We start from the raw sequence: 11372 nt of genomic DNA on the forward strand, positions 1-11372 counted from the left end.
AAACGGGACCCTATTACTAAGACTTCGCTGTCCGTCCGTCCGTCCGTCCGTCCGTCCGTCTGTCACCGGGCTGTATCTCACGAACCGTGATAGCTAGACAGTTGAAATTTTCACAGATGATGTATTTCTGTTGCCGCTATAACAACAAATACTAAAAACAGAATAAAATATAGATTTAAATGGGGCTCCATTACAACAAACGTGATTTTTGACCAAAGTTAAGCAACGTCGGGAGTGGTCAGTACTTGGATGGGTGACCGTTTTTTTTTTGCTTTTTTTTGTTTTTTTTTTTTTGCGTTATGATACGGAACCCTTCGTGCGCGAGTCCGACTCGCACTTGCCCGGTTTTAATAAATATCGATGATATACCTGCACAGTATACCTAATAAATAATGATATTATAGAAAACTTGCAGTCATTAATTTGTTTAATTATAAACTGTATTTACCCTTATAATTATATATTATTGAAATAAGAGTTGACTTCATTAAAATGAATATTTAATTTACACTATGTTTCATTTATTTTTCCATTTTAATTTTAACGCCATCTATGAGATGCAGCATGCTTTTTCAGTATTTAGAAATACGTTTTACAAATCAGTGTCCTGTTAGTTCATTTAAAGTCGCTACTTCTTGCGTGGCGCTGTTGTATCGTCATTGTATCTAGGGTCGGTCGGGACGGGTGGCGTGAGGGGAGGCTCGATTGTAGATTTCATTTGGGTACGGGAACGGCCTTAAGGAACGGCTTTTAAAAATAAGTTACGGCAAACATGTAACAATTATGAATCTAATACGATCGTTTATATTATATTCTTCTGCTTTCATAAGTTTTTGATTTTTAAAAAGCGTTTTTCAATTAAAAGACATGTCAAGGTCGCTTACCTTCTTGAAAGTTCTTTCTAATGCTAAAAAACGAACTACCTATAGTAATAAAATACAGAATACATTATTTATGTGCATAGTCCAGTTATGAAACTACTGACGCCATCTATTGCTTAACGTGGTAATCGTTCCAGGGCAGTATTTGATTTTATTCCAACTTACAATATGTATAATATTAAACAAATAATGAATTTATGATAAATTATGTGATGTTTATCATATCCTATTCTAATACCCAAATAGTAACTTTTATTGCTTAACATATAACTCGGCTCAGTATGGTACCACTGTCGCCATCTGTTGAAAATCTTAGTATTTCAAGTAATGTGCTGTAACTGTTATCACATATTTGTTATTTTGCCTAATTTTCACGAGTTCCGATTTTTATTTATTTCATTTATTTTACCTTTACATATTAACAATCCTTTGAACGGCCGTCATTAACTAATCAAAATGCCATATTTTTTAATATAGTTGTGTTTGCTCAGAGCATAAAAAGGTCAACCACGGCGTTGCATGAACAAGAGATTTTCTTTGGCAGGATTGATCCTTAGGACCCAAGGATGGAATTAAGAAGTGGAGCCACCCAGATTTTTGCTGCAAGTCCGGTGGGGGGGTTTTTAAGCGTCTGCGACGTCTGAGGTTAATAATTATTTAAGTTTAGGTTTTAAGTCAAGTTTAGTATCATTTTCAACTAAATCAAAGATGTAGACATATATTTCATCGAAATCGGTTCAGCGTTTATTGATTTTCCATACAATCCTACACCTTACCTTTCATTTTTAAGGTATTTTTTTCGGAATAAAAACTATCCTATGTTCTTCCTCGGGACTCAAACTATCTCTATACTTACCAAATTTTATCTAAATCGGTTCAGCGGTTATTGAATCCCCATACAAATTTCCTCCTCCCTTTTCACACCCTTAAGGGATGATTTTTGAGATTAAATGTTTGCTATGTTATTCCCCGGGACTCAAACTATCTCTGTGCCAAATTTTAACTAAATTGGTTCAGCAGTTTAAGCGTGAAAAGGAATTTAAAAATAAAGTATTCTTTAGGGTTCCGTACCCAAAGGGTAAAACGGGACCCTATTACTAAGACTTCGCTGTCCGTCCGTCCGTCCGTCCGTCCGTCCGTCCGTCCGTCTGTCCGTCTGTCCGTCTGTCACCAGGCTGTATCTCACGAACCGTGATAGCTAGACAATTGAAATTTTCACAGATGATGTATTTCTGTTACCGCTATAACAACAAATACTAAAAACAGAATAAAATAAAGATTTAAATGGGGCTCCCATACAACAAACGTTATTTTTAACCAAAGTTAAGCAACGTCGGGAGTGGTCAATACTTGGATGGGTGACCGTTTTTTTTTGCTTTTTTTTTGTTTTTTTTTGCATTATGATACGGAACCCTTCGTGCGCGAGTCCGACTCGCACTTGCCCGGTTTTTTAAGATATGTTTATAGATTAAAAGACCAAAAGTTCAGAAAATTAGTATCGCTGATTTTAGCGGTATTTAGATATTTACCCCTTATTCATAAACATTTACTAAAGTTAACAAGCCGTTAATAATCGTTTGTCCCTTTCCATTATACCGATATGTCGGAAAGGGACAAACGATTATTATCGGCTTCTCAACTTTAGTAAACGTTTATGAATAAGGGGGTTAGTTTATACTCGAGAGTGAATAGCCGAATTTCGTCAGCTTAGCTAAGAACTATCATGGCGTATTTTGCAAACATTCGCTTTTTTTGTTTGCACACAGAAAGTCTGGGTTCGATCCCCAGTGAGACATAACCTTTTATATTTATTTTTTTTTGTATTATTGATTGATCAAACCGCTGTGTGGCGCTGTCATCGTGCACGGTCCCAATAAGCTATGCTCGCGAGGTCTACAACTCACAGAGCCACTAGTTTAACGCTGATTTACTTATGTACTTTCAAAATTATGAAAAATACAAAAAGTGGCAAAGTGGATTGTCGTTAGGAATCAAGATGACAAAGTAAGTTTTTGAAAGCTCCATTAACTGTTAAAGCTTTGAATACTACTGCCACACCCCGGACACTGGCGATAAAATGTATGAAACAAACGCGTTCCTACGCACAGACTGTGTGCGTAAGTAAGCTCGTGTAGGTAAACGCGTACCATACTTGTGTGAGTGAGATAAGACGTGTGAGGGTTCTCGCCAGTTTGTTGTCAAGTTCGATGACCTCAATTACTCAAAACTCATTGCGCGAATTAGGAAGAAATAAGAATCGTATTATGTTGTAAGGTGGGTATCTAAGCTTAATTTATACAATAGTTTCCTATTTTGAATCAGTATAAACAAAGTAACGAAAATTTTGTAAGGAAATTCAGGCCACCAACATATTACGTAAGTTGTAAACATGATTTTTTGTTCATATAGGTATTGTACTGGTTCCAGTGTGATCTGATAGGTTTTGTAAATATTTGTTTAATATTTGAATATTTTACGTGGCCTCCGCTCTGCGCACCGCGTCGTCGCGTCCTTGCCGGCCGGTAACTGTGAGGTAACCGAGAGCGGGTAGGCGGCACTTTCAACGGGAGGCAGGGAGTGTCCATACTGTACGTTAGTACTCTTTATTATACTGTGCTACTGCTCCTCACAAGCGTTTTGTTCTGGCGTCAAGCTGTACCTAGGAACAATTGAATCTAACTCCCGAAATAGCGAGACGTGAATATTTGCATCTGACGGCATTTCATATGAATTTATTTTTGGTAAATTGATTAAGTCTGAATTGTGCGCCTTAACAACGGTATTAACAGCGCTTACCTCCGACCCATTGACGGCAGAATTACGCCGCGCATGCTTTTGAATCAGCACTTGCGCAAACGACATATCCCCTCTCCGATATCCCCTTCACTTGTATATGCAGACAAAATCGCGATGTATGTCTGTAATGCATCAAATTCATCATATATGTGACGTTATCTATGAAAAGGGACCTTATTGTCGATGGCGTTTACGCCATTATTAACGATGTTCCTATATAAATACAATACCGCGCGACGCTGTGCGGCATAAGCGCCATCGACAATAAGGTCCCTTTTCATAGAGAATGCCCCATATAGGCATTGTATTGTCGAATCTTAACTGTAACACGGCAAGCTTTCAAATCAATTATTAATTGTGGTTCGGCTGCTAGTTTCGAAACAAACTTCTGAAAAGCATTGAGTTTGCCTTTAATAACCTCGCGTTTGTAATTAAGTTTCCTTAAATCTTGTTAATAAGACATCGTGAAATAAAGTAAATTAAGTAATGAATGAACCTACTCAAAATAAGATGAGTTGTCTTTTAATAGAATTTGCTCTGAGAAAACATCAGGCGCTTAACTTAATTGCAATATAGATTAGAGATGCACCGGATATTCGGTTACTATCCGGTTTCCGGCCTGTCCGGCTATAATTTTCACATCCGGCCGGATACCGGGTAGTGGCGTATTATCAGGCCGGATACCGGATAGTAACATTGCTTGATTTCGGAGTTAACAAAATTGGAATAACGGCCATAGTCGTACTCGTTTATTATTTTAAAACAATTTAAACATTGCACGAGCACTCATTTCGAACCTAGAAATGAGTCCACGAGAACGTTCACTATGAAACAGATCAAAATTTACTGATTTTGTGTTCACGTGAGATTATGATAGTTTTAAATTGAAATTATACTATAGTGAATTGATTAACTAATGAATGACTGTGATTAATGAACAGTTAGGTATCAAGATGACAGTAAAATTGTGAAATTAAATCTCATGTATTGCAATGAAATGTGCTAAGAGGTTATATTTACCTACGCTAATGAATACGGTTTACTAATATGTGGCCTAAAATTGTATGGCAAATTATCACTTCCCAAACTATTTTTCCCATAGTATCTGTTCGTATTTTTGCCTTCGATGTTATAATTACTAACTGTAAACCATAGGTTAAATGTTTTATTGTACTAGCATTACACAAACCACCAAAAATGAATCCACATACCTCTTTGACGAGTCTGGCGACGGCAGCTATATGCACTGGTTGATTTACACACAGATTTCAATGTTTCGACCGGGCCCAGCGTAAATCTTTATGCACACACACTTAAAGTTATGTTACAAATCTTTTTATGGTCAAACGAGTTCACTTATCACACAATTCTATGTAAAATATAGTTTTATGAACCGAGAAAAACTTTCATAACCCGACATCTTTTTAACCGAGAACCAAACTGCTCTCATTGGTCCATTTGAATGCTTGGTCTATTGCGCGACTGCGCAGTGCATCGTGGTGTTGCCATGCCATAACACAGGCAATGGATTTAAATGTTGAGAGAATGAATAATGCTTGCACAGTATCATTTGGCAAAACTATCAGATGGCAAACCAATGTTTCGCATATATAACATATGTCGCAAATGATTATTTACAATATTATTGTATGGCAAAATATTTAGTTGGTCATGTTTCAAAATGTCTTTTATTGTTATGTCGAATGTACCTATTGATAGGCATAAATTATTTTTCGCCTAATATTGTGATGCATACTACTAAATACCCTAATAATGTAGTACTCAACTACTCATGGTTCAAATTACAGTAGCATTTTATTTCGTTACGTAGGTAGTTTTTCGAAATGTGCAATTCAATGATGGAGGTGGTAATTTTGTTTACTACATTTCTGGCAACTGTTTGTTTTCGTGGGGTCGCAGTTCTTACCTAACCTAACCCACTTTTCTGGCAACAGCTCGTTTTCTAGGGGGTCGCAACTCTAATCTAACCTAACCCACTTTTCTGGCAACAGTTCGTTTTCTCGGGGGTCGCAGTTCTAACCTAACCTAACCCACCTTTCAGGCAACAGTTTGTTTTCGTGGGGTCGCAGTTCTAACCTAACCTAACCCACATTTCAGGCAATAGTTTGTTTACGTGGGGTCGCAGTTCTAACCTAACCTAACCCACTTTTCTGGCAACAGTTCATTTTCTTGGGGGTTGCAGTTCTAACTTAACCTAACCCACTTTTCTGGCAACAGTTCGTTTTCTTGGGGGTCGCAGTTCGAAGCTAACCCACCTTTCAGGCAACAGTTTGTTTTCGTGGGGTCGCAGTTCTAACCTAACCTAACCCACTTTTCTGGCAACAGTTCGTTTTCTCGGGGGTCGCAGTTCTAACCTAACCTAACCCACCTTTCAGGCAACAGTTTGTTTTCGTGGGGTCGCAGTTCTAACCTAACCTAACCCCCTTTTCTGGCAACAGTTTGTTTTCGTGGGGTCGCAGTTCTAACCTAACCTAACCCACTTTTCTGGCAACAGTTCGTTTTCTCGGGGGTCGCAGTTCTAACCTAACCTAACCCACCTTTCAGGCAACAGTTTGTTTTCGTGGGGTCGCAGTTCTAACCTAACCTAACCCACTTTTCTGGCAACAGTTAGTTTCCTTGAGGGTTGCAGTTCTAACTTAAAACATGTTGGTACATTCATCAAATCTATTAACGTAGTGGCACCCCTGCATGAAAATATGTACATACGTTTGATAAAAAATAGCCACTAACAGGGCAAATAGCCATCAAAATATATTATGAAAAGTAAGTATAAATAAATCAAAGGTTTTTTGACAATTAAGAGTTAGCTAAGTTGAATCATTTGCTCAGTGATTATTTGTCTTAATGAATTTTGGTAAAATCTACTAAATAAAATTGCAATAAAATAAAAAGTATGCGAAGTTTCAATTTTGGCAAACGTTATGTAACAATAAATAGTTAAGTATAATAAAACATTTGCTTAGTGATAAACCGTGGTAAAACGAACATCTGCTAAATAAAATTGTGATTAAATAAAAATTATGCTAAATAATAATATGCTAAGCATTAGTTAGCCAACTAAAAGTACTGCAATAAGTTAGTTGGGAAGTGAAATTAGGCGAAAAATATTTCGGCGAGATGGCAGTACACCAATGAATACCGGTAATGAATACTATTGAATATCTAGGTACTTGCTACTGGCAATGAAAACAATTAATCTACTTTCTGTACTAGATGGAAAAGTGGTGAATATGAATATGATAGAAATGTATGGGTGGTGCAGCTACAAAGGAAAACAAAAGAAATGTAAATGGAACAAAAGAAATAATAACGGTCTCACCACTCTCTTCTTCTTCTTCTTTTTAGGGGCTATATAAGGCTCCAAAGCCTATGTATCACTGCGACCATTCCTGATCTATTGTGATCGCCACCTACGACAACTCTCGATCCAAACCTGCAACTTCAAACAGCTGCAGGATCCTTTTGGTCTCGAGAGACTTTACCTCCTCCGGGCGCAATATGTGTCCGCCCAGGATTAGGTCACGAGTACGCATATATTAGGCAAGGGCACTCTGTGTGGATGTGCAAGAGCGTCTCCTCCGCCTCCATGCAGAGTCTGCACCGCCCTATCTCACGTTTCCCCATAGTGAGCATGTGCTTATTTAGGCCACAATGCCCGGTAAGCACCCTTACCAAGTTGCACAGTTGGTTCCTAGACAGCGCGAACGCGCTCACCTCTCTCGTTATCCCATTATAGTAGTTTAGAAACGAACAAAAGATTAGGATCCTGTGTTAGTAAAAGGGACACATATATTAATAGTTCATCGCTGGCTGTTCACACTGCCGGCGAGAACACTCGCTCTACTAGTTTGTCGCCGCGACAAGATAAAACTAGCTCAGCGGTACTCGCTCGGCGATGCTCGCTTCGTAGTTAGTAGCTGCGAGACCAATCAGTCTGCGTGTTCAGGGCTACGCTGCACCGCCCGAGCGAGTGACGCGAGTAATAGCCCGTCGCACTCGAACACTCGCCTATAGCCGAGCGACAAAACTATTGGAGCTAACACTCGCTTCCCGCCGCTCGCCCACTCGTTTCTACTTCATCGTTCTACTCGCTTATCGCTCATCGTCGGCGGCGGTTCCGAAATTGCCGGTCAGTGAGCTTGTTTAAAATTCGAAATTCAAATTTGTAGCGTTAATTGTTTAAAATTCGAATAGCAATTGTAAAGTTACCTTGCAGACCTCGCATCTAAATATATTTGGTCATGATATTTTGAGTTTTATTCACCAGTACTAGAGTTCACTTTTATTAGCGATTTCATCAAGATGTAGCTTTATTGAATTATATTGGTGTGATATAAAGTTATGTAACTGTGAGATCCTCGTATCTCAGCCCGTACAAGATTAGAACATTGATCTTTATTGCTTAATATATAATATTCGTAATGGATTTGAAAAATTGAAAAATCTGTTTCTGTCAGCTTAGTGGTTTAATTGATAAAAATATATGATTTTATATTAAAAAAACAGTGGAAAATTATCATCTCGTGACTATTATGGAAATTCTACTTTTTCTCCCACTCCTGCCGCAATTTTTGCCGAATGCCCTCCATCAGCCGTGCGACAGTGTCATTATAGCCACTTTCCTGCTCGCTGCGTTTAGGGTTGCCATATGGAATTGGAATTAAATGTCCTGATAAAAATTCGGACATCACCCTAAAAATCCGGACATTTCTTGTAACAGAGATTTGGCATAGCTTTAACGACGCCCCGGCGGCGGTAGCACGCTGCTTTCTGCGGTGTACTGTATCGTGGATCTACCTTTCCCTTTCCCTCCGCCCGACCCGCATCGCATTCGTTACGCAGTAGGTATATCACGTAAACATATTTTTTATAAGGTCATTCCTAAAATCCGGACACTTGCCAAGTCCGGCCGCAATCCGGACAAAGGGTCAAAAATTAACGCTGTCGCGAGTTTATCATTTTTTCCCAACCTCAAAAAGTGTTCAGCGCCGCTAAAGAGATTTTCACTTCAAAAACCGGCCAAGTGCGAGTCGGACTCGCACACGAAGGGTTCCGTACCATTATCTAAAAAAACGGTCACCCATCCAAGTACTGATCCCACCCGACGTTGCTTAACTTCGGTCAAAAATGACGTTTGTTGTATGGGAGCCCCACTTAAATCTTTATTTTATTATGTTTTTAGTATTTGTTGTTATAGCGGCAACAGAAATACGTCAACTGTGAAAATATCAGCTGTCTAGCTATCACGGTTCGTGAGATACAGCCTGGTGACGGACGGACGGACGGACGGACGGACGGACGGACAGCGGAGTCTTAGTAATAGGATCCCGTTTTACCCTTTGGGTACGGAACCCTAAAAACAAAATTTCCTAAAGAAACAAACAAAATTTAAAAAGACATCAACGCGTGCCGACTGAACCTCATTCACTTTGATTACTATACAACACCTTATCTTAAGTACCTACTATTTAAGACTAATGCCTTGAGCATAATAACGAGGACCATCAGCATTCATCAAATCGCGCCGCATCGCGGTCACATCGAGATCGCTTACATAGGACACTTCTATGGGCATCAAAGGATTGATTGAGCCGCCTCGCGCCGCGTCCCGCCGTTTCGCTTCGGGATCGCGCGATGTTCGCCTACATAAGACGCTGCGTAAGCAAGATCCATATTTATTAAAAAACTTTCAACTTTCAACATTCTTACAGATTCTGTCAAACAACATCCCATTTGACAGTATCTGTCAATAATAATACTTAAGTAATTTTATTTTGTACTTAACCATGACAAAATATGATCTTACACTAAATTTGACAAAAAAACTGTCAAATTTGACAGTTTGACAGATCATGTCAATATACACTGCGACACTATAACATGTCACTTTGTACCAAATATTCCCATACGAAACCCAAAAAGTCGCCCAAAAATATATAAGCACAGCGATCACTGGGGCTGCAAGTGCGTTGCCGGCCCTTAAGATGAGAAATGCAGTCTACAAAAAATTACCCAACATTGACATTTAGTACTAAACTATGACAAAATATAATACTCTACACTAAATTTGACAAAAAAAAACCAATTTGACAGTTTGACAGATTATGTCAATATACATTATGCCATGTCACTTTGTACTAAATATTACCATACACATAAATGCATGTATATAAGTGGCGTACACAAAGAGAGGCCTATAGGTCAGCAGTGGGCGACTGAAAGCGAAAATGATGATGATGATGATTACCATATAATTACCTATTCTATTCTATTCTATTCAATAATAATATTCAAGTAATTTTATTTTGTACTTAACCATGACAAAATATGATCTTACACTAAATTTGACAAAAACTGTCAAATTTGACAGTTTGACAGATCATGTCAATATACACTAGGACACTGTAACATGTCCCTTTGTACCAAAGATTCCCATACGAAACCCAAAAACTCGCCCAAAAATACATACGCACAGCGATCACTGGGGCTGCAAGTGCGTTGCCGGCCCTTAAGATGAGAAATGCAGTCTACAAAAAATTACCCAACATTGACATTTAGTACTAAACTATGACAAAATATAATACTCTACACTAAATTTGACAAAAAAAAACCAATTTGACAGTTTGACAGATTATGTCAATATACATTATGCCATGTCACTTTGTACTAAATATTACCATACACATAAATGCATGTATATAAGTGGCGTACACAAAGAGAGGCCTATAGGTCAGCAGTGGGCGACTGAAAGCGAAAATGATGATGATGATGATTACCATATAATTACCTATTCTATTCTATTCTATTCAATAATAATATTCAAGTAATTTTATTTTGTACTTAACAATGACAAAATATGATCTTACACTAAATTTGACAAAAACTGTCAAATTTGACAGTTTGACAGATCATGTCAATATACACTGGGACACTGTAACATGCCCCTTTGTACCAAAGATTCCCATACGAAACCCAAAAACTCGCCCAAAAATACATACGCACAGCGATCACTGGGGCTGCAAGTGCGTTGCCGGCCCTTAAGATGAGAAATGCAGTCTACAAAAAATTACCCAACATTGACATTTAGTACTAAACTATGACAAAATATAATACTCTACACTAAATTTGACAAAAAAAAACCAATTTGACAGTTTGACAGATTATGTCAATATACATTATGCCATGTCACTTTGTACTAAATATTACCATACACATAAATGCATGTATATAAGTGGCGTACACGAAGAGAGGCCTATAGGTCAGCAGTGGGCGACTGAAAGCGAAAATGATGATGATGATGATTACCATATAATTACCTATTCTATTCTATTCTATTCAATAATAATATTTAAGTAATTTTATTTTGTACTTAACCATGACAAAATATGATCTTACACTAAATTTGACAAAAACTGTCAAATTTGACAGTTTGACAGATCATGTCAATATACACTGGGACACTGTAACATGCCCCTTTGTACCAAAGATTCCCATACGAAACCCAAAAACTCGCCCAAAAATACATACGCACAGCGATCACTGGGGCTGCAAGTGCGTTGCCGGCCCTTAAGATGAGAAATGCAGTCTACAAAAAATTACCCAACATTGACATTTAGTACTAAACTATGACAAAATATAATACTCTACACTAAATTTGACAAAAAAAAACCAATT

Source organism: Cydia fagiglandana, chromosome 15, assembly GCF_963556715.1.
Source record: "Cydia fagiglandana chromosome 15, ilCydFagi1.1, whole genome shotgun sequence".
Classification (NCBI taxonomy): domain Eukaryota; kingdom Metazoa; phylum Arthropoda; class Insecta; order Lepidoptera; family Tortricidae; genus Cydia; species Cydia fagiglandana.